The sequence below is a fragment of the Octopus sinensis genome, linkage group LG10 (genome assembly GCF_006345805.1).
Source record: "Octopus sinensis linkage group LG10, ASM634580v1, whole genome shotgun sequence".
Taxonomy (NCBI): domain Eukaryota; kingdom Metazoa; phylum Mollusca; class Cephalopoda; order Octopoda; family Octopodidae; genus Octopus; species Octopus sinensis.
In genome coordinates this window covers 64990063-65014746 of record NC_043006.1, presented here as the reverse complement: position 1 = coordinate 65014746, position 24684 = coordinate 64990063, and the positions used below count along the sequence as shown (strand labels likewise).

General features: G+C 37.6%; 1 long non-coding RNA gene across 1 annotated transcript in view; it reads left to right on the top strand.

Annotated features, from left to right (window-relative positions):
- The window catches only part of LOC118765152, a 46170-nt gene extending 24195 nt beyond the window's left edge, over nucleotides 1-21975 (top strand). The window contains exon 2 of the long non-coding RNA XR_005001015.1: nucleotides 20918-21975. This is a non-coding gene — a long non-coding RNA (uncharacterized LOC118765152). The remainder of the gene's footprint in view (nucleotides 1-20917) is intronic.
- Nucleotides 21976-24684: the final 2709 nt, after the last annotated feature.

Below are 24684 nucleotides of genomic sequence, written 5' to 3'. Positions count from 1 at the left end.
GATCAGTAACTTTAGTGTCTTATTAATATTTACTTCATTAACCCTTTCGTTATTATATTTCTGTTGAGATGCTCTGTATTTCTTTCAATTGATTTTAAATATAACAATAAAGAATTTAGTAAAATAACTTAGTTATTATTCAGTTAGTGTTAGGAACATAAATTGTGACTAAGGTTTGGTGGAAGATTTTAATTCAAAACTTATGGAAACAGGACATTTGTACTCAGAGCTAGAGGCAGTTTCAGCCGGGTTGGTAACGAAAGGGTTAAAGATGGCAAACTGGCAGAATCATTAGCACAGCAAGTGAAATGCTCAGCAGCATTTCATCCATCTTTACATTCTGAGTTCAAATTCCACCAAGGTCGACTTTGCCTTTCATCCTTTCAGGGTCGATAAAATTAGTGCCAGCTGAGCATTGGGGTCAATGTAATCAACTCATCTCCTCCCCTAAAATTGCTGGCCTTGTCCCAGAATTTGAAACTGATATTTACTTCATTAGATTAGCTATTTTATCCTGAATAAAAAATACTTGTAGGTGTTACTCTATAGCTCACTGGAGCTGAAAGGTCTTTAACGATAACAGTAAGTTGTATGTACAGATAGATAATGCTGGGCTTTAGTGTTGCTGTCCTGATTGTATTACATTTGTGTTTCTTTGTGTCTTTAAAGGGAAACTGATGTCTCCTTCTCACTATTATGAATCAGCCGAGAGTTGCTAGTATGGTAGGCAATGATATTTCCCTGTGTTAGGCATAGTTGGTTCAGTAGAGTTTCCCTCCACAAATAACAAGACGGGATATGTTTTCATTTTATCACATATTCATGACCACCTTAAGTTTTTACAATAGGTATGAAACCATAGAGATTTTTTTCGTCTTTTTCTAGGGTGTACCCAGACTCTCACTCTAGACAATATTTCTGGAAGTACTACTACTCTATATAACATTGCATTTCTCTCTCCCAGTGAAAATAGATTTATTGATTTGAAGATATCAGTTAAGTCCAAATGTTGCCTATCTTGTCCCTATTTTCATTTCTTCATCCAGTCAAACAGTATCTTTGAATATGCTGTCAAAATACATGAGCTAGTTTATTTTATTGAATATTTTGGGTCACAGGTCTCTGTAGCTCCTGATTTCATGTTTTTGTTGTTGTTGTTGTTACTGTTTTTTTTTCTTTCTATTTATTTACTGCTAGGACAATGTCATCTACCAGTCTTGTCATTCTTTCCCTGTACAACAAATGTTTATGCATTTTCTCTTTGTAAACTGGAACAGAACAAAAACTCATCACTTCCAATTCACTTTGCCCACTACATATACAACCAGCTGCACTATCTTCTGACATTCAGAAGCTATTACCACTTACATTGTAAAATCCATGTGTTGGAGTTGGGGAAGGGATGACACAGATAAAAAGTTTGTTGTTTCTACAGTTCTAGGTGCACAAGCCTTGTAAAAGCTGATGAATGACTTCTTCAAATGTAAAAGGTCAGTATCTGTTAACCCTATCCCTGAAGGCTATGACCAGTCAGTAAAGATTAGCTGGGAGCAGGGCCTGTAGTCTTTTGAAAAAGTGGTACCATTGTATAACATTCCAACTTTGGTGCACAGGGACAGAGATAAACTTACTATCTAACTTTACACGTGTCAATATTTTACTCATCCTTTTAACCTGTGATATTGTAGGTCAGATAGCTCTGCAAATTTTCTATACGTAGTTGCTCAGTCTCGTAGACGAATCTCTCTCTGCTGCATTTCAGCAACTAGGTACCTATACAATTTATTGATCTGTTCTCTAGTGTGGCCAAATCTTCTTCAGCATTATCTTGTTTTCAAACTAGGATCACCTACATCAACCAGTTATGGAGTTGTTAACCCTCACTGATTCAAATTTTCACTGGTGATGAAAGATGCTAATCATATGCAAATCAGTTTGCACAACTTCTTTCTATTGGCCAGTAAAAATATATGTATACTATATCAAATGATGTGGAGAATTCTGCAAAGTACCCCATTATCAGAAAGGAGTAAACTTGCTTCCCAGTTTCCCATATCTCAAATGCACATGTGCAGAACCAAATATCTTCAGATACCACATACTGTAAGAGTTAATATACCAGTCAAATCCCTCTGAAATACAATCCCCTAATATCTTTAACCCTTTTGATACCAACCGGCATGAGACCACCCTTGATTTTGTAATAGAAACTTCATGCTTGAAAGTAATCTTAGTTTAAGCTTTCTATGAGAATTTGGTGTTAATTTATGTTCCAAACACCAATGACAAAATTATTTTATTAAGTTCTCCATTATTTTCAAAATTAATTGAAACAAAAGGCAGTGTATTTCAACAAAAATCTGTTGACAAAAGGGTTAAAATATGGGTCAAGTATTGTGAACCATAATCTTAGGACAGAAGGAGATCATATTAGAAATGCACACTTCAAACCTTGATGACACACAAGACTTAGTATTTTGATTACTAGACCCAAAACATCATCTCAAGCAAACAACAAGAATTTGACCTGAAATAGCAAACATTTCTCTCAAATTACACTGTCTTGAAATGGAAATAATAAAATACTTGAATGATGGACAAGTGGGTTGTGGATGGAATACTTTTGATCATAGATCTGCTTCATCAGGCCTGGCACTAAGCAAATACAATAAGGCCCAACTCTAAAGTGGAAGTGGTAAATGACAGCTTTACTGCCATTACATAGTTTGGTATTGGTAAGAGCCATTTGCATGACTTTGCTTGGTTTGTAGTTGAGCACTCCATTAATTAACCTTCACAACCATGTTTTAAATTCTATCCTACTGTGCAGGACTTTGCCCAAGTGCCTTCTATTATAGCCCTGGGCCAACCACTGCCTTATGAGTGAATTTGGTTGATGGAAACTGTGGGGAAACTCTTCATGTACATTGGGTGCCAGTCCCCCACCATTATGACCATCATCACCACATGACAACTGGGGTTGGGTCATGTCCTTGTAACTTAGCAGCTCAGCAAAAGTGCCCAATAAAATAAGTACCTGACTTTAAAAATATGTTCTGGGGTTGAGTTGTTCAACTGAGCACTTCATGTTACCCTAGCATGGCAACAGTCCAATGGTTGAATGAAGTAAAAGATTAAAGTTATTCAAAGCTAATAATATTTGGCACACAGGTGCTTACCTTGTTGAAATTCCTCATTATCATTTGTGTGATAATAATGCTTAAGTTGGGGAGCTGGCAGAAACGTTAGCATGCTGGGTGAAATGCTTAGTGGTATTTCGTTTTGTCTTTACGTTCTCAGTTCAAATTCTGCCAAGGTTGACTTTGCCTTTCATCCTTTCAGAGTCTATAAATTAAGTACCAGTTTTGTACTAGGGTTGGTCTAATCGACTGGCCCCCTCCCCCAAAATTTCAGGCCTTGTGCCTAGAGCAAAAAGCATTTTTTTTTCTAAATGCTTAAGGCAGTGAGCTGGCAGAAATGTTAGCATGCTGAGGGAAATGTTTAGCAGTATTTCATCTGTCTTTGTGTTCTGAGTTCAAATTCCGCCAAGGTCAACTTTGCCTTTCATCCTTTCGGGGTCAATAAATTAGGTACCAGTTGTGTACTAGGGTCAATCTAATCAACTACCTTCACATCGCCTCCCCCCAAAAAATTTGTGCCTAGAGTAGAAAAGAATAATGCTTCAGTTAGAATTTTAATTTGAATATGAAGAATTTAATTTGGTTAACTTGAGAGTAGCTTTTTAAATGTGACAGAATCTAGCTTGCAGATCTAATCTTGCAGGTAGACTAATTACTAATGTTAATATTTCCTATTGTGTAGGGTGGTAAGCTAGAATTATTGTTAGCTTAACAACATTTCACGTGTGTTCATGTTCAGAATTCAAATTCTGCTGAGGTCAACTTTGCGTTTCATCCTTTTGCGGCCAGTAAGATAAGTAGCAGTTAAGCACGGGGAGTTTTGATTTAATTGTCTAACACCGCCCCAAAATTGCTGGCCTTGTGCCTAAAATTTGAAACCAATATTTCCCATTAATGTTGGCAGAATCGTTAGTATGCTGGACAAAATGCTTAATGGTATTCCTTCTGGCTTTACATTCTGAGTTCAAATTCTGCCAAGGTCCATCCCTTCCTGTTAGCCACATCCATGGTTAAGGTTGAACTTAGCATTATGTGGTATGGAGGACTAAAACAATTTTATACTATTTCTACAGTACTTCATGCATGGCTGTGTAGTTAAGAAGCTTGCTTTTCAACCACATAGTTTCAGGTTCAATCTCATAGCCTAGCACCTTCTTCAACTATAGCCATGGGTCAACCACTAACTTGTGAGTGAATTTGGTGGTGGGAAACTGTGTAGAAGCCTGTCATATATATGCATATCTATTTGTCCCTCCCCACTCATCACCTGACAACCAGTGTTGTTTGTTTACATCCCTGTAACTTAGCAATCCAGCATATGGAAATAATAGAATTTGTACCAGATTTAAAAAGCATCAAGGCAGTGCCCCAGCATAGCCCCAACACAATGACTGAAATAGATAAAAGATTATTGAATGCTTAAGCTGCACCTACCCATGATACTTATTTACAGATAGTTAGATTCATCAAGCAATTAAGTGCCTTTGCTGTCGGCTCTGTAAAGTACTGGTGATGGGGAAAGAAGCCATTGGTTCTTTAATCCTTTCAATACCAACCCGGCTAAAACTGCCTCTGGCTCTGTAATGCAAATGTCTTGTTTTCATTAGTTTTGAATTAAAATCTTCCACCAAACCTTAGTCGCAATTTATGTTCCTAACACTAGCTTAATGGTAGCTAAGTTATTTTACTAAATTCTTTGTTATATTTAAAATCAGTTCAGAGAAACACAGAGTGTCTCAACAGGAATATGGTAACAGAAGGGTTAACAAATGATTAATTTAACCCTTTTGATACCAACCTGGCTGAAACCACCTCTGGTTCTGTTGTACAAATGTCTTGTTTTCGAAAGTTCTGTATTAAAATCTTCCAAACCTTAGTCACAATTTATGTTCCTAACACTAACTTAATGGTAACTAAGTTATTTTACTAAATTCTTTGTTATATTTAAAATCAATTGAAAGAAACAGAGCATCTCAAAATAAATACAGTAACAAAAGGGTTAAGCCTATTGGTTTGCATAGCAGAAGCTCTTCTACACCTCCCAATAAAGTAACTGGTTCTCATTTCATCAACCTTGAAAGAGATAGAAATATTTTGAAGTTTACCTCAATGGAATTTGAAATCAAAATCAAATCATTAATCACTAAGGTAAGAGAAAACTAGTCCTGTGGTCGGCTGCATGGCTGGCCTCAGTAGGATTTGAACACTGAATGTTAAAACTGGGAACTTATATGGCAGGGCATTTTGTCTGATGTTCTAACAATTCTGCCAGTTCACCACCTTAATAATAATAATAATAGTAATAATAATAATAATCCTTTCTACTGAAGGCACAAGACCTGAAATGTTGGGGGAGCGGGTAAGTCGATTACATCAACCCCAGCACTCAAATGGTATTCATTTTATCAACCCCAAAAGGATGAAAGGTTTAGTCAACCTCGGTGGAATTTGAACTCAGAGCATACAGATGGATGAAATGCTGCTAAGCATTTTGCCCAATGAGCTAACAATTCTACTAGCTCACCGCCTTGGTAAATAATAATCTGAAATTTTGGCATAAGGCCAGCAGTTTTGGGGGAGGAAGTAAATTGATTGCCTTTCATCCTTTTGGGGTCATGCATAGTTGATCTCGACAGAATTTAAAGGCAGACAAGATGCTGCTAAGCATTTCGCCCAGCATGGTAATAATTCTGCTAAGCTCACCACCTTAAATAACAATAGCTCTTTCTAATGAAGGCATAAGGCCTGGAATTTGGGAGAGGGGCTCATCAATTACATAAACCCTTGACCGGTAATTTAATTTATCGACTTCAAAAGGATGGAAGTGTTGATCTTGGCAGAATTTGAACTTAAGACATAAAGAACCAGTAATGCCACTTGGTGTTTTGTCCAATGGACCTTGTGATTCTGCCAGCTCAAAGCCCTTCATAATAATTCTTTCGACTATAGGCACAAGGTTTGAAATTTGGTGGGAGGGTGGCTAGTTGATTACATCAACTCCCAGTGATTGACTAGTATTATTTCATGGGCCTTGAAGAGATGAAAGGCAGAGGTTGATGTTGGTGGGATTTGAACTCAGAACTTGAAAATCAGGCAAAATGTCGCTAAGCATTTTATCCAGCAAGCTAACAGTTTTGTTAGTTCACTGTCTAAAATGGTTTCAGATCTTGACAGAAGACAGTCATTTTCGGGCAAGAGGGGTGGGTTAATTATATTTACCCCAGTACTTGATACTTATTTTATCAACTCTGAGGAGATAGAAAGGCCAAGTTAACTATGGATTTGAACTCAGAACATAGAGCAGGAAAAAATACCTCTAAGCATTTGTCTGATGCTTTAATGGTTCTGCCGCGAATAATTTTTGAATTTTGGCACAAGGCCAGCAATTTTTAGGGAGGAGGTAAGTTAATAACATTGACCCCTCCCCCCAGTATTTGACTGGTACTTAACCCCTGGAAGGATGAAAGGCAAACTTGAGCTCATTGAGTTTGAACTTAGAAGATTAAAAGCCAGTATAAATGCCTCTTTGCATTTTGCCCAACACGTTAATAATTCTGCTAGTTCAACACTTCAATAGTTATAGTAACTCTTTCTACTATTGGCACAAGCCCCAAACTTTGGGAGAAAGGAGGCTAGTCAATTACATCGACCTTAGTACTTTACTGATACTAATTTTATCGACCCTGAAATGATGAAAAGCAAAGTTGACCTTGGTAGGATTTGAACTCAAGACATAAATACAGGCAAAATGCTGCTGAGTATTTAATCCAGCATGCTTATGGTTCTGCCGGCTCACCACCTTTAATAATATTTTCTACTGAAATTTTGGGGGAGGTGGGGCAGTTGATTAGGTCAACCTCAGTACGCAACTAGTACTTAATTTATCAACCCCAAAAAGGAAAGGCAAAGTTGACCTTGGCAGAATTTGAACTCAGAATGTGGCAATGAGCGAAATACCGCTAAGCATTTTGTCCAGCGCGTTAACGATTCTGCCAGCTCATTGACTTTACCACATTTAATAATAGCAATAATTGTTTAAAATTTTGGCACAAGCCAGCAGTTTTTGAGGGGAGGGGGAAGTTTGTTAAATAATAATAATAATATGACTAGTGGTTTCAAATTTTGCCACAAGGCCCACAGTTTCAAGGGTGGAAGTAAGTCGATTAGACTGACCCCCCCCCCCCCAGTGTTCAACTGGCACTTATTTTATTGACCCCAAAAAGATGAAAGGTAACGTCAAACCTTGGCAGAATTTGAACTCAGAATGTAAGGACTGAAGAAATTCTTCCAAACATTTTGCCTGACATGCAAACAATTGAGCAATAATAATAGTGATGGTGGTGATAATTTCTTAACATTGATGCAAGTGTGAAAAAAAAACCAAATTTGTAGGAGAGAGATGTAGTTAATTTGCTGAGTTCAGTAAACAACTTTTTTTTTTGTGGACTTTTTTCCTTATAATTGCAAAACACAGAAGTTGGTTGGATTTGAACTCAGGGTATAGAAGGATGAAACTAAATACTTATATATGACATTACATGTAATGCACTGCACCCTCTTCAACCTCATATTTATAGGGGCCAATCCAATTTAGTCTGTCATTTAACTGATTTTTTGCCTGACATTTAAGATTTATTAGATTCGGCATAAGATAGATATTCTTGGGTCTTAGGGTCATTTTAGGTGTACAGGAGTAATGATTTAGGTCAATAGTTCTCAACCGCGATCCATATAAGATTTTTAGGGGTCTGCAAAGCAAATGAGTACATTGAGGGTCCACAATAATATTTTAGGGGCCCCTGAAAATCTTTTGCTTGGTATATATAGCAAGAAGCAGCTTGGTTTCTTTCTCTAGCATTTTACGTATTCAACCTACACAAGTTAATGTGTGAAAAATGAAATAGGAATTTTGAAAAAAGTATCTATAAAATTAATTTTTAAACACAATGGCTATGGGGGTCCACTAGAATAAAATGCTAATCAAAGGGATCCATAGGTAAAAAATGGATGAGAACCCCTGAGTTTGGTTACAGATCTGTCGTGTGTGTCAGTATTTCATATCTTTACTCTCCATGATGGTGTAGGTTAGATAGCTCTGCAAATCTTGAGACATACATGAATGGTTTCTACATAGTTTTTCAATCATCATCATTTAATGTCCACTTTTCCAAGCATGCATGGGTCACATGGAATTTATTGAGGCAGATTCTCTACAGCCCTATGCCCTTCATGTGCTGCCACAAAACATTTTGTCCAGTGTTCTGACATTTATACTAATCCACTAGCTTCATCATCATCAATCCCTGGACATTTCTATCTCAAGTCGTAGGACTGGTTTCCATGGTATCCAAGTGATTGAGATCACAATGATCCACCCGAATGGAATGCCAGTTTGTTGCTGGGTTACTCATTTATGGTTGAGTAGACTGGAGCAATGTAAATGGAGGGTCTTACTCAAGAACGTAATGCACCACCCAGTCCAAGAACCAAATCCACCATCTTGCAATCGTGAGTGAAACACCCTAACCTCCAGGCCACTTTGAACTGTTCAGAAGTGATGAAGATCAAAGTTAGCTTTGGCAAGATTTGAACTCGGAATGTAAAGAACTGGAACAAATACTGCAAATAATTTTGTCCAACCCTTTAGCATTTAAACTGGCCATATCCAGCCCAAATATTCTACCAGTTTTATGTTCAACCTGCCAAGATCTAGCTTCTCACACCTGCCCTACATTGTCAATTGAAATCAAATTCGATGACTGGCATCCATGCTAGCGGAGTGCTAAGAGCACCATCCGAGCATGATTGTTGCCAGAGCAGCAAACTGGCCTCCATGCCGGTGGCACATAAAAAATACCATTCAAGCATGATCGTTACCAGCGTCTCCTTACTGGTGCTTGTGCCAGTGACACGTGAAAAAACATTCGAGCGAGGTCGTTGCCAGTGCCGCTGGACTGGCTCCTGTGCAGATGGCACGTAAAAATCACCATTTGAGCATAGCCATTGCCAGTGCTGCCTGATTGGCCCTTGTACCGGTGACACATAAAAGCACCCACTACACTCTCGGAGTGGTTGGTGTTAGGAAGGGTGGGAGTGTCTGGAGGTGACATGAGTCCAGCTAGTTCTGAGAAGCAGAAGCTATTATAGTAACAGTAGAAAAAGCAGGGAGTGGGGGGGGGAGAAACTGTACCTGTGAATGTCTTTAGTTAAATGGCTCTTTTGTAGATGTAATCTAGAATGGCTATGTGCAGTATCATGAGAGCACTGCTCCAATGTAGGTCTCACCTGAGTATTTTAGAGTAATTGTTAGGGACGAAAGTATCTGCTGATCCTAAAGAGATGTATGTATACTTGTGTGAGGTTGTAGTCTAAAACAAGTGTTTTGTATCCCATAACCTAGCTCTTCAGCAAATAGAAATCAATTAAAAAGGTGGCGCCATACTGCAGATAAGTACTACGGTTGCTATGGTTGACTAAAATCATTGAAAGCAATTCTCCAGCATGTTGGCCGACAGTAAAAGAATATCTAGTATTATTAAGGTTGGTGGTGAGTTAGATTAGAGGATGTATGCGACAGTCTCGTTACCATACCTAGGAATTATCTTTTGTAAGCCTTCTGGCTTACCAACCCCCAGTCAAACCGTCCAACCCATGCCAGCATGGAAAGTGGACGTTAAACAACATTGATGATGAATCACTCTCTAGCTCCAACCCAATCACTCCCACCCTCTCTTCTAAAATGTGAGTAGCTGTGTGGCAATTTTACAGGAGGCAACTTCTTCTGCTCTGGCCCTTTTCTCTCACTTTATCCCACTTATCTCCTTGCATAGAGTTGCCCTCTTGGAGTTTGTAGTACTTGTGGCAGCATTCACTTGGGGTCAATTAAACCAGCTCTGACCAATGAGTTCACTCACAAATGCTCACCCTATCTGATAGTCAGCCCTAACATTCCAGCTCACAAATTAGACAAATGCTCCACTGGCAGAACAAGCATGTAGCGCCATAGCTATTATCTGTTGTTGAAGCATAAGGTTCATGTTCAGAGTATTCAGTGGGAATACAAGTCCGTATGAGGTCTCTGGCCGCATGGTACCCTCAGTAGTGCTCATGGCATGAAAATACCACCCTGTACATGTTGTAAAGTGGTTGGTATTAGGAAAAACAACCAGTCATAGAAACCCTACCAAGGTAGAGACTGGAGCAGGATGCAGTCCTTGGGTCCATCAAATTCTGTCAGACTGTTCAATCCATGCCAGCATGGAACATGGGCATTAAATGATGATGGTGAAGAATTTTGATTGACACTATTAGGGTAGGTTATATAATGTATGTGGTACTCGGTTATTATTGGATGCAAGGATTAAGTTAGAGATGGAAACATTATGGGGAGAGTGTAAACTTATTGGGCATACCATAAATAGGGATTAAGATGGGTGATAAAAGCACAGTTTATAGAGAGTTATATTAAAGGAGTGTACATGACACAGTCATTCTTATGTTAATAATGGAAAACTAATGAGAGAGAGAGAATATATATAGCAATGGTTCTCAACCATTTTTTACCTACGGACCCTTTTGATTCCTATTTTCTTCTACTGGATCCCCAAAGACATTCAATTTCTATAAAAAGAAATTCTACTGTATTTTTTGTAATTAAATATTATTAGGAATTGTATTAAAAAATTATTTTGTGTATTCCACTGACAAGGCTTTGGTCAGCCCAAGGCTATTGTAGAAGACACCTACCGAAGGTGCCACACAGTGGGACTGAACCTGGAATCATGTGGTTAGCATGCCAGACAAAATACTGGATAGTATTTCATCCATCTCTACGTTGTGAGTTCAAATTCCACCAATGTTGACCTTTGCCTTTTGTCCTGTCAGGGTCGATGAAATAAATGCCAGTTGAGTACTGGGATCAGTTTATTCAACTAGCCCCTTCCCCAAAAATTTCAGGCCTTGTACCTATATTAGAAAGGCTTGGTTGCTATTTAGTTAGTTATAGGTCTACTTATAGAATTATTAATTTACCGATACTGTTTTTGTTCATAAGGTAAATGTGGTTTCTTTATTGTAGCTTAATTAATGATGTTAGTGATTGATCCTACCTGGAATTAAGATTGAACGAATGTGGTGATATCTAAGGTGTGTTTGTTCCCAAGCAACACTTACTTAGTAATGTTGACTCTGCCGGATTGAATGGTACTGTCCAGGTGTCAAAACCATAGTGATATCCATGGGGCAGCTGATGATGGAGGTGTGTTGGATTGTTGGTATGGCTGTTATTGTATGTGCGGAATAGTTTTATAAGACATACATTTGATGATATTAAAAAGGGTGGTGGGTTGCAGTCATTAGAGCAGTGGACCAAATTCTTTTACACTCTGAGTTCAAATTGCACTGAAGTTAACCGTGCCTTTCCTCTTTCCTGGGTGGATAAAATAAGGTACCAGTTCATTACTGGATCAATGTAGTCATTTGTTCCCTCTCTACAAAATTCCTGGCTTTGTGCAAACATAAGAAATAATAATTGCCAGCGTGCCAGCCTAGTCAAACCATCCCATGCCAGCATGGACAGTGGACATTAAATGATGTTGATGATGATGATGTTTCAGATTTTGGTACAAGGCCAGCATTTTTAAATGAAGGGGAATAGTTGATTACATCAACCCTGGTACTTGACCACTTTTCTTTTATCAACCCTGAAACCATGAAAGGCAAAGTTGAATTTGGCTGTAATTGAAGTCAGAAGAAATGTCTCAAAGCATTTTGTCTGATTTGCTAACAATTCTGCCACCGTAATCCATTTGGGCCCAAATTTTTTGATTTGATTTATTACCAAAAATCATTTTTTATACAACTTTATCTGATACTCTTTACTTGTTTCAGTCATTTGACTGTGGCCATGCAGGAGCACCGCCTTTAATCGGGCAAATCAACCCCAGGTCTTATTCTTTGTAAGCCTAGTACTTATTCTATCGGTCTCTTTTGATGAGCTACTTACCACACAGCCACTCCTATAAAAAAAAAATTTATTACAATATTTGATGGACTCTCCAGTCTTGATGACTAACTTAGGATATCTCAGAAAAATACAGGTGTTGCAGAAATATGATGGATTATCCTTCTGGTCCTAAAAAAAAAAAAGGACCATGGGCACTAATGGGTTAATGATAATAATCTTTTCTGCTAAAGGCACAAGAGCCGAAATTTGCTGGGCAGGAACTGGTTGATTGCATCAACCCCAGTGCTAGACTGATACTTATTTTATCAACCCTGGAAAGATGAAGGGTGAAGTCAACCATGGCAGAATTTGAACCAATGTCGTAAAAATGGACAGATGAAATGCTGCTAAGTATTTAACCCAGCATGCCAATGATTCTGCCAGTTCACTGCCTTAATAATAATAATAGATTTATAAGAAAAGCAAGTAGATTGGTAGAGTATATGCTAAATTTAATTTTACTTCTCTCTCTGATATGAGTCTAATTCTAGCTGAGTTAACTTTGACTTTCGTCTCTCTGAGGGGATCAATGAAATAAGTATCAATCAATAACTTTGGAATGTGTATCCTTGTTTCAGTTTAAATAACCCTAATCATTATTATATTCATTTATCAAAGCTGGTAGCAGGAGCACAGTTTGTAGGGAGCTGTAGTTTTCACTTGAAGGTTTTCAGGCTGCCTCTTGTTCTCAAAGATAATAAGATTGGTCCATTTAATGTTGTTATATTTCAATTTAAATCTGTGTCAATGTTATTTAACAAACTGTTTTTTATATTCTACATCTATCCTTGATTATCTCAGATGTTTGGTTACAAACAACTCAGAGAATCAGTGATAAGTGAATAATAGAACATAGGGGAATAATTGGTTTCATTCTGAGACCCCAGGTTGTCCTGAGCATTGGCCAGTTGCTGGGGCATGGTTTTGCAGTTCAAGCAGAATCTTTGACTGACCACCAACCCATGTTATCACAGATCAATTCATGATAATAAGCATTAACACAGTTCACAATTCATGTGTTGTGTTATCCCAGATCAGAGATGAATGAATCAGTGATAAACAAGGATAGCTGTATTCCAGAGAACTGCTTAACCCTTTAAAATTTAAGCCAGCCATATCCAGCCAAAATATTCTGCCTATTCTATATTCAAACCAGCCAGATATGGCCACTTATATCTTACACTACAATGTCATTCTAAAACTTAACAATCACATGATCAAAACCTTAAAGCGACAACACATTGCATATGATAAATTCAGAATGATGTCAATAAATATCTATCTAGGTCATCCCTTGGGGTACCCCAAGACTGTTTCCACACATTTTCCCCATTCATCTCGATCTTCCATAATGGTCCTCAGCTCCTGTACCCCTTCCATACCAGCATCCAACTTCCCCTTCCTCTCCTGGTTCTTGCTTCCGTTTGCATTTGACAAAGTAATCTGAATGCTAAAGAGTTAATAATGGAGAAACTAGTTATTTTAATAAATCCTTCCATTGAGGTAAAAATGGACAGCATATTCTGTTGGGAATAAAGCCAAGCAAAGATTAAGTTATTTTCTGATCCCAGAGCCAGTTTGTAGTAGGAATAATAGGAATACATGTTGATATGCCGTTCACAGATGGAGGGGAGACAGTATGGTATGTCTGTTAAGCATGACGCAATAGCTTTATTCTTAATTAAAACTGTTATTGCTCCTCTCCTTGATGGAGCACACTGTAGCAGGATTAGGTGATGGTTCACACTGATACATTGTCCAGTTTACCCAATTTCCATGGTGCGTTTAAGTGACAAAGATCACAACAATCCCTCTTGAAAGGGTCACTGGTTTGTTGCAGGGTTCAAGGCTAGGAATTTTGAGGGGTGAGGACAAGTCATTTACATCAGCCACAGTACTTGATTGGTACCTTATTTTATCACCACCACCCCCAAGGGATGTAAGGCAAAGTTGTCCACAGCAGGATTTGAACTCACAATGTAAAGAGCCAGAAGAAATGCTGCCAAGCATTTTGACCAATATGCTGTTGGTTCTACCTGTTTGCCATCAGAGTTTTGTAGCCATGACTTTATAGAGCTACATTATTGATAATCCTGTGGATAATGGCTAGGCCTGTAGCATAATTTAGCACCCATCACCTTCTACTCAATAGTCCAGCTCCTTAACTTCACATCCACTGACAGCCTTAGCTGATTAAAGCAAGTAACAATTAGTTCTGTTAAGGTTTGAACACATGACCTTATTGTCAATCAGTATTTGAGCTTAACTTCACAGACGCTGTAATGCTAATAGAAAGGGAAAAAAACTAGTGAGAGCCATGTGGAAATTGAACCCAGTTTTCCAGGCATGCAACTTTAATGCTCTAAAGACCCAGTTATTAATTAGCTTTTGCAGCCTTTCAATCTGAAAGATTTGAAGATGGAAACATTAAGCGCTAATTTGAGCTTCCACAAACTTCTCTGTCAGTCTTTGTGTCCTTGATTGGTGTAGTCTGAATTTTTCATGGATCAGCAGAAACAGAGCATTGGTTAGGAGACAAGCCAAGTTCAAGTTTTCTGAGAATGCACACTGCGTATTGTGTTACATTAGCAAGCCAAGCAGTAGCAGAATAGCATCAAGTGATACTGTGAAATACAGAACAGCTGATGACTCAATGACACTATATTCATGTGTATTGCAATACACCAACAAGCTGTACCATGTATTGTAAGACAATAACAATTCAAACTGTATATTACATATAGGTGCAGGCATGGCTGTGTGGTTAAGAAACTTGCTTTGCAACTGTGTGGTTTCAGGTTCATTCCTACTGCACAGCATCTTGGAGAAGTGTCTTCTATTTAATGCAGTGAGCTGGCAGAAATGTTACCACGCTGGGCGAAATGCTTAGTGATATTTTGTCTGCAGTTACATTCTGAGTTCAAATTCCGCTGAGGTCAACTTTGCCTTTCATCCTTTCGGGGTCGATGTAATCGACTTAATCCCTTTGTCTGTCCTTGTTTGTCCGCTCTATGTTTAGCCCCTTGTGGGCAATAAAGAAATAATAATAAGTGCCTTGTGAGGAAGCGTGTATGTACTTTTGTGTTGTATTTGTCATTGTCCCCCCCCCCCCCGTCATTCAACAACCAGTGTTGGTTTGTTTACATTTGCTTAATGTATGAGTTTGGCAAAAGAGAACAACAGAGTAAGTATCAAATTTTAAAAAAGGAACGAGTACTGGAGTGGAGGTTGGGGTGATTTGTTTAATTTTTAAACATCTTGAAATGTGCAACTACATGGCTGCAATCCAATGATTGAAACAATGATAAGATATATGTGCCATCTTGGTGAAGTCTTGATTACTTAACACTTAAGATTATAAATGGTTGTGGGTTTGACCTCTAAACCAGGCAACTCTTGTATCTGAAATCAAAGACTGCTGTCATATTTCTCTAGTTTTACTTGTTAATTAATTTTCTTCATAAAAGCATTACCACCACAATATAACAGTATTCTCTGTCTGTCTCCCCTCTGCCTTCTGCTTTCTAATTATTGGGTCTTGTACAAGTATAAACTTAATCACAGAAGGCACAGATGTGGCTGGTTTCGAACCTTGGTTCCCAAACATATCATTCCATGTTCAATCCTACTGCATGCCACCATGGGCTAGTGGAGTTGGTACGTGGAAACTGAAGGAAGGCCATCGTGTATGGTTGTATGTATGTGTCGGAGATTTCCTTGTCTTGGCATTGTGTGGTGGCAGTAAATGAGAGTCACTGTCATATGAACAGTGTCATTCCTTTCCAGTGTTTTGTAAGAACATGTCTGGCCATAGGGAAATGTTACCTTGCTTGGTGACAGGAAGGGCATTCCAACCATAGATAATCCACCTCAGTAAACTCTTCCCCATGCATGGAAAAGTAAATGTTATGATGATAGAAGCTAACATTCAGTTTACATATGAATCGTTTCATATTAGTTGTTTGTCTATGCACAAAAGTCTTTTAATACAGAGTTGAACTTCCAATGATCAATGTTTCACTTCCCAGATGGAATAATTTCACTTCACTTCCTTAAACCTTTTCTTTGATAAGTGATTTTGTGCCACAGCTTCCCATTTTACTCCTCACACCCCAGAAATTTGATGGAAACGTAATTCCACTAAAATTTGAATTAATGTTGTCTTTAGATGTTTCATTCTTGGTAACCTTTACTATGCTGTAAGTGCATCATGTCACTGTATGAATTTTCTCCCCTCTCAGTGTGATACAATGTAACTGTAGCTACAGGGGAGAAAACTCATACAGTGACATGATCTGCATAAGCATACTAAAGATTAATCAAACTAGTGGAATTATAAAGTCTTTTATTGATAAAAGTCTTGTTCTTGATTTTAGTTGTTTGTTATAATTCCATCAACAGCATCCATAATGCTTATGGAAATATTAAATTGATCACAGTATTTGAGTGCTTCAGAAAGATCGAAAGCAAAAACTGATTTGAACTTGTAATATAAACGCTGTAATTGTTTGTAACTGCTTTTAGAGGTTACACTTGAGTGAATTTGGCAGATGGCAACTGTATATGTTCCAGGTTCAAATTCCATTAACAGAATCTATGATGCTTATAGAAATATTAAATTGACCACAGTGTTTGAGTTGACCTCAATGGAATTTGAAGACAGAAGGAATGCTGCTAAGCATTTTGTCTGGTGTGCTATCAATCCTGCCAGCTGGTCGATTATATCAACCCTGAAAGGATGAAAGGCAGCTTGCCACCCGAGGGTGGTCATTTCTAGATTAGCCATGGTGACATAAACTTACATAAAAGGGAATTTGAAATGATATAATTGATCATCTATGTCCTTCAGATCAATAAAATAAGTACCTTGAGTATTAGCAACACCCTAATAATGGGTACAGGGGAGTAATCGATTATATTGACCCTAACGATCAACTGGTACTCATTTTATGAAAGGCAAAGTTCACCTTGTAATTTGAACTCAGAACATAAAAGCTGAAAGAAATACCATTCAGCATTCTTCTGACATTTCTTTTATTTGTTTCAGTCATTTGACTGCGGCCATGCTGGAGCACTGCCTTTAGTCAAAGAAATGACCCCAGGACTTATTCTTTGTAAGCCTAGCACTTATTCTGTTGGTCACTTTTTGCCGAACTACCAAGTTATGGGGACGTAAATACACCAACATTGGTTGTCAAGCAATGGTGCGGGGGGGGGGGGGCACAGACACACAAGCATATACATATATACAATGGGCTTCTTTCACAAGACTTTGGTTGAACCAAGGCTATAGCATTTGTCACTTGTCCAAGGTGCCATGCAGTGGAACTGAACCAGGAACCATGTGGTTGGGAAGCAAGCTTCTTACCACACAGCCACGCCTGTGCCTACAACATTCTTACCAGCTCAGGGCAGTAATGATATGCTTTCTACTATAAGCACAAGGCCTGAAATTTGGGGAGCGGTCCTGGTTGTTTATGCTGACTCCAGTGCTCAAATGGTCCTTATTTCATCAACCCTGAAAGGATGAAAGGCAAAGTTGACCTTGGTAGAATTTGAAATCAGGATGTAAAGACAGACTGAACCACCACGAATCATTTTGCCTGGCATGCTAACAATTCTGCCAGCTCAATAATAATAATCCTTGTTATTATAGGCACAAGGCCTGGAATCTTCTGGGAGGGAGCTGGACGATTACATCAGCACCCATGCTCAATTGCTATGTATTTTATTGACCCCAAAAGAAAGAACGGCAAAGTCGGTCTCAGTGGAATTTGAGCACAAAATGTAATAACAGACAAAGCACTACTAAGCATCTTTTCCAGTGGACTAAGCGTTCTGCCAGCTCATTGCCTTATTATAATAATAATTATTTCAAATTTTTGCCACAATTGCAGCTTGGGGGAGGTGGGGATGAGTCAATTACATTGACACCAGTGTTCAACTGGTACTTATCTTATCGACCCCGAAAGGATGAAAGGTAGAGTCAACCTCTGCGGAATTTGAACTCAGAACGTAGCAGTGGGCGAGATACCACCAAGCATTTCGTTCAGCATACTAACAATCCTTCCAGCTTGCCACCTTCCCTAATGATAATGATAATAATAATAATAATAATAACAGTTGTGTCTTCTAAGGCGGCAAGCTGGCAGAAATGTTAGCACGCCAAGCGAAATTCTTAACAGTATTTCGTATGAGTTCAAATTCCGCCGTTGTTGACTTTGCCTTTCATCCTCTTGGGGTCGATAAATTAAGTACCAGTTGTGTACTGGGGTCGAACTAATCGACTGGCCCCTTCCCCCAAAATTTCAGGCCTTGTCCCTTGAGCAGAAAAAAAAGAATAGTTCTGTCTTCTATTGGCTTGAGGCTTGAAATTTTGGGAGAGGTAGCTTGTTGATTACTTCCACCCCATTATTTGACTGGTACTTTAACAACCCCAAGAGGATGAAAGGCAAAGTCAACATACAGTGTTAATGTTGTAGAAGAGGTGGGTATCATTGTTATCAGTATATAGCACCATGATAGATCAATGGGACTTAAATAATCAGCCACATAACTAGGCACAATCCAAAGACATATGTCTCTGACTAGTTGAGTTATAGCTTGTGTCCATAGGTAAAGTTGACCTCAACAGGATTTGAATGTAGAACAAATGGTCATACGTAAATGTTGCAAGGTATTTTGTGCTTTAATAATTGTATGAACATTCTACCTAAGAATAATGATATCTAACATAAATCTTAGGGTCTGTCATGAGCCCTACAACTCATAGGGCCAGGGTTAAACCTGGCTTCTATGGTGTATAAGTGATTGAGATTACAGCACACTCCTCACCCTGGATGGGATGCTAGTCTGTTGCAGAGTTCACTTCCCAGCTATTACTGGAACACATTTACAGCTGAATGGATCAGGGCAACGTGATATGAAGTGATTTGCTCAAGAACATAATGTGCTGTGTGATCCAGGAATTGAAACCATGACCTTACGGTAGTAGTGAGTGCAGCAACCCAACCATTAGGCTATACACCTTCTGAAGTGCAAGGTACAACTGCTTGATCGGAGAGGTTAACAACCATTTCTATCACACCCACCTCCCAGTTCTTATTGTATCAACCCTTGTAATAAAGATAATGATTTTAAACTTGAATATAACAAATTGTTGATCAACCATCAGATGGAGGAAAGTGTACCTAGGACTACATTATTCAATGTGTCCTTTTGTTGTTTAAGACTGTGGCTTGTAATTTGAGGGCAATTAAACTGCTTTTTCTAGTCATGTAGACACTTGTTTGCTTTTTTTCATTCTGTAGTGGGTTTGAGATTATTTGTCTATATTTGATATTTCCACCATGGCTTTGGTGAGAGGTTTTTACTCTTAATTGAGCTGTTTTAACGATGGATTTAGTTAGAGGTTGTTCATCCAGCTTTAGCTATTTCCATGATAAATTTGGTTAGAGGCTTTTAGTCTGAGTTCAATTGTTTCAAAGATGGCTTTGGTTAGAGGTTATTGATCTTACTTTAACCATTTCTATAATAGATTTAGTTAAAAGTTATTGGTCTTACTTCACCTGTTTTTATGATGGATTTGGTTATAGGCTATTGGTCTTACTTTAGCCATTTCATAATGGCTTTGATCAGAGGTTATTCGTCTTTCTTCAGCTGTTCCATAAAGAAGTATTTTCTTGATATGTGTAGTAACTGCATCTTTGTGTTGTTGAAAGAAACAAAAATGTCTGTGTTTTCTCCTTAGATTTTTTAAAACCCATCGTTAGCCAGGTGACTCTGATAAGCAGACTTGTTTGCTTGCTCATCCACCACCTCTTTAGTGTATGCTGTCGTAACATAGTTTCCTTTGGTTCAACAAAGCAACAATCAACCTGCATTGGTGATGGGCCCCGTGTTGTCAAAAATGATGGCCTAATTGTAGTATTTTATATATAAATATGGATGGTAAATCAAATTAATACATTTATCAATTTTATCAAGCAGTTGTCTTTTGAGATGTGACATTGATCATCATTTCTTGCTGAAAGAAAGCTGGTTCACACTTATAAACTTTCACATACTTCCCTTGTACACACACACATCTACTCACACAGAGTTGAAATGCTGCTTGATTTTCCTTTTCAGCATTGAATGTCTACCATCCCACTTCCATTGCGCACACACACATACACTTGCACAGAGTTGAAACACTCCCACTACCAAGTTTTTCATCACCCCCTTCCTTATTCATCCATCACCCCTTTCTTTCTCATTCATATGTGCTGACAGAGAAAAACACAAAAGTATTATTATAGTAGATAGTCATGTCAGTTTATTTACAAACTTAACACAAACACACTCTCTCAGTATTTTGGTTAATTAGTGAGAGTTGCAGGAAGAAGGGCATCTGGGTGTGAAATAGCTACCTTAACAAATTCTCTTCAACCCATACAAGTATGAAAAAGTGGATATTAAATGACAATGATGATGCCAAAATTGAATCATATAACATTTCTGTAGACATAACCAACCATCATGTAAAGTCTCTTTATAATGAATACCATTTCAACCCTAGCTTCATTCTTTTACTGGCTGAAACCAGCAAAAGACTTAGAATAAATTAATAATGAAACAAATCTGAGATGATATTGTTTTGAAGATTTTCTTTCTGTTTTTGTATTTGTTATGTTTCCTTGATTTTCATTCCCAAGAGTTTAATGTGTATAACATGATGACAATAACAATTTTTATAAAACTAATGACAATATGTTTTTCTTTGTATTTCCAGGTAAGAATACGGTATGGGAATTTTTCAATTTTTTTTTTTGAAACTAAACATATCTGCATTTCTTAAGATGACCAAAAAGAAAAAAAAAGAAAAAGAAAAAAAAACCTAATCCAATCCAAGAGTGGATCTTTTGTGCCTTATTATTGAGATATTAAGATTGCTACTTAACCTTCGAAGTGTCAAGAATGCCATATTTGGATATTTATTGCACCACCACCACCAACAACATTATGATGATATACCACAATGGAAGATGATGAAGAAGATGATGATGATACTGCCATTGCTGTTCTTCATTGTCCTCCTCATCCTGTTTTTACTTCTGCGACAGTCAATGCTGCCAAACTTGGATTACCTACCATTTGTTGTGACTAAAAACAAGCCAAACAAGGAAACGCAAATACACCCAAACAACAAACCTACTTACCCCGTCCCCGTAGCCCTCAAAAAATAACCCTGGCTGTGACGTAAGATTTGATCCGCTGTCGTCATCATCTTTCTTTGGCTTTAATATTGCTGTTAGCTGCCAGGTGTCTCTGTAAGTCTCTACAACTGAATGTTTGTGCCGTTAATTTGGCAGACTTTTCTTCGTCTTTCTCCTTTTCTTTATCTTTTTTTTAATTTATTTTATCACATTTTTTTTTCTAACAACTTAACATTTTCAGAATAATTTGGATATTAATTTTTTTTTTGTCTTTGCACGTGAAGAGAAAAGTTTAAACAAGCATAAAAAAAAAGAAAATGAAAAATACAAAACAAAAAAAAAATCAACCGCATAAAGAAAAAAAAATAATAATTAAACAAACAGCATACAAATTATTTGTAATGAGAGTTTTAAAAAATTTTACCAAAACACAAAAAAAACTAATTTAGAGAAAAAAAGAAAAAAAAGAAAAAAAACAGTCTCTTTGAAAATATGGAAAATAGACATAAAAAAAAAATTGTTTTATTGTGATGTGAGTGGAACAAAATAAGAGAGTATGAATTCTACTGCTGATCTCTACATGTATTTGTATGTGTGCATATTATGTCTGTATGGGTGTGGTAGTGCATAAAAAGAAAAACAAAACTAAGACAAAATTACAAATATTAAGCCCAGAAATTAGACCAAAATATGTCATAATTAATAACTTTGTCTATTGAATTTTTTTTTCTGGTGAATGTGTGTATTTTTTTTGTTTATTTAAAAAAAAATTTTTTTTAATTTAAGTTCCTTCTAATGGCTCTCTTCAAGTTGTACCAAATATTGATTTGCACTTATGAATTGTAAATATTACAAGTAATTACTTTTGTTCTTAATTAGACACACCTTCCTTGTCCCCACACCTCCTGCTTATGTCTATTTGTATTTTGTTATTTTTTCGGCTGTGACACTGCAGCAAATGCAAATTGTCTTTTAAAGCCTCTGTACCTCCCCAACTATACCCCCGCCCTCTCTTTATCATTCTGTCTATCCATCTATCTATGTGTGTACATCTATATGTATATGTGGATAGGTAGAAATTTGTATATATGTATGTATTGATGCATATATATGTTTATATGTATGTGTGTGTATATATATTTATATATATATATAATACACATTTACATATATGTATATACTTCTCTCTCTGTGTCTATGTGTAGGTGTGTGTGTATATATATATATATATATATATATATATATATATACACATACACACACACACACACACACATATTCCTCCATCTATTTATTTTAATCCTGCATTCTCCTGCTTTTCCATTAATCAACATCTTTCTTTATAATAGTCCTTTCTAGTAGAAGTACAAGGCCTCAAATTTGGGGGAAGGATTAAGTTGATTACATCGACCCCCAGTTTGTAACTGGTTCTTAATTTATCGATCTCGAAAGGATGAAAGCCAAAATCAAGCTCAGCAGAATTTGAACTCAGAATGTAACGGTAGATGAAATACCACTAAGCATTTAGCCTGGCATGCTAATGATTGTGCCAACTCACTGCCTTTTCTTTCTTTATAAGAGTAATAGCAATAATAATAATAATAATAATAATAATAATTGCTTCTAATTTAAGCACAAGGCCAGGAATTTTGAGGGAAGTGGGAGAATTGATACCGTGGACCCTAGTGATACCAAGACGAAGTCGACCTTGGCAGGATTTGAATCTAGAAAATAAAAAGCCAGAATAGATAATGGGAAAGTATTTTTTGTTGGACATTGTAATTATCCCACCAATTCACAATCCTAAATAATGATAATAATAATAATAATAATCTTAACTGATTGGAGGTGTTGACATGTACATGTTTTGTCTTGGTGTAAAATATGGGTTCAACAAATATTCTGCTCATTACCATAGATTTGCTTGTCATTTGTTTGACCATAACTGGTTGAGCATGTCCTTTAGTGGCTGATTGTGAGCAGAAGTGGTGGGGGAGCATCATGGCCATGTGTTGAGAAGAATTCGTAGGGGTTTGAATAATTCACCTCTGAAAATATCAGTGCTTGCATAGGGTATTTTTAGCTGTGAGGTTAAGGTTCCAGACTACTACTTCTTGTAGAGTAAAAGTAAAGTTACCTTCTTGCATCATACCAACTCATAATAGCCAGTTTCCTGGTTTCATGGCGTATGAATTCCCCACCTGGACTGGATGCTGGTCTGTCACAGTGGTATGCATTTTTGCCAGCTGAGTGGACTGGAGCCACGGAAAATGAAGTGTTTTGCTCAAGAACACAACGCATCGCCCAGTCCAGGAATCGAAACCACAAACTTACAATCAAGAGTCCAACACTCTAACCTCTAAACCATGCACCTTAACCAGACTACTGCTTGTTGTGTGGTTAATCCAGGTTTTTGTAGCTTCTACATTTTGTGATATACCATTTTTGTTTTCATTTTAACACTAAATTGTCTATGCTTTCATGGGTTGGATTGTGTATTGGATCAAATTTTTTATGGCCAGATGCCTTCCCTGTCACTAACCCTCACTTGTTTCCAAGCAAAGTAATATTTTCCCCATGGCCAGGCATGTTTTCACAGAATATCGCAAATGCATGATACTGCTTGTATGACCATGACGCTGACGGCTATCATGCAATGTCAAGACAAGGGGATTCCAAACATACACACACTCACCACCACACACACATATATTTATATATTTAACAGGCTTCCTTCAGTTTCCATCTAAGTTCACTCAGATGGCTTTGTTTGACCTGGGGCTAAAGTAGAAGACACCTAAGGTGCTGTGTTGTAGAACTAAACTTGAAATTATGTGGTTGGGAAGCACTTCTGACCCACACAGCAATGCCTGATTGGCCAAGCTTTCCATTAGTTGATTTGATCAATGGTATGGCATGCTCATGAAATTAATGTTCAAGTAGCCAAGTGCTCCACAGAGACATGTACTGTTAATATAGTTCTCAGGGTGATTCAGCATGACACAGAATGTGACAAGGCTGGCTCTTTGAAATACAGGTACAACTTAACTTTTGTCAGCTGAGTGGACTGGATCAATGTGAAATAAAGAGTCTTGCTCAAGGATGCAATGCCCTGCCAGGAATCGAATTCGTCATGTTATGATCATGAGCCAACTGCTCTAGCTACTAAGCCACGCACCTGATTTAAATATATACTGTATTTTAACATGTATAAGGAACTCCCTAATTTGGTGGGGGGCGGCTTAAAATTTGGAAAAAAGGTTTTGTAAGGGATTATAATACTGTCCATGTATAAGAAACTCCCATATTTTTCACCTAATTTTTGACAAAAACGGATTCCATA